The following is a 310-nucleotide window of genomic DNA, read 5'->3' on the forward strand; positions in this document are numbered from 1 at the left end:
GTTCATTTTGATTCCTTTGTTGCATTGTATTTATCTATTTTAGATTTTTTTTTTCAACTAATTTGATGGGGATTATTTGTCAAATATTGTGCTCATAAAACCACTTAATTCAAAATGCTAAGTTGATAAATAAAAGCACGTGAATATTTATATTTAGCACGCTCTTTTATGTAAGAGCATTTTTGGATTTGAAGTATATGAATTTTGTATATGTTTTTTTTTTTAATTTATTTTTTTGCTTTATGCTTAAGTTTTATATTTTGGGGGTAAGAATAATAGAATTTTAGACTTTTTAGTCATAAAAAAAAGT

Source organism: Arachis ipaensis, chromosome B02, assembly GCF_000816755.2.
Source record: "Arachis ipaensis cultivar K30076 chromosome B02, Araip1.1, whole genome shotgun sequence".
NCBI classification, from domain to species: Eukaryota; Viridiplantae; Streptophyta; class Magnoliopsida; order Fabales; family Fabaceae; genus Arachis; species Arachis ipaensis.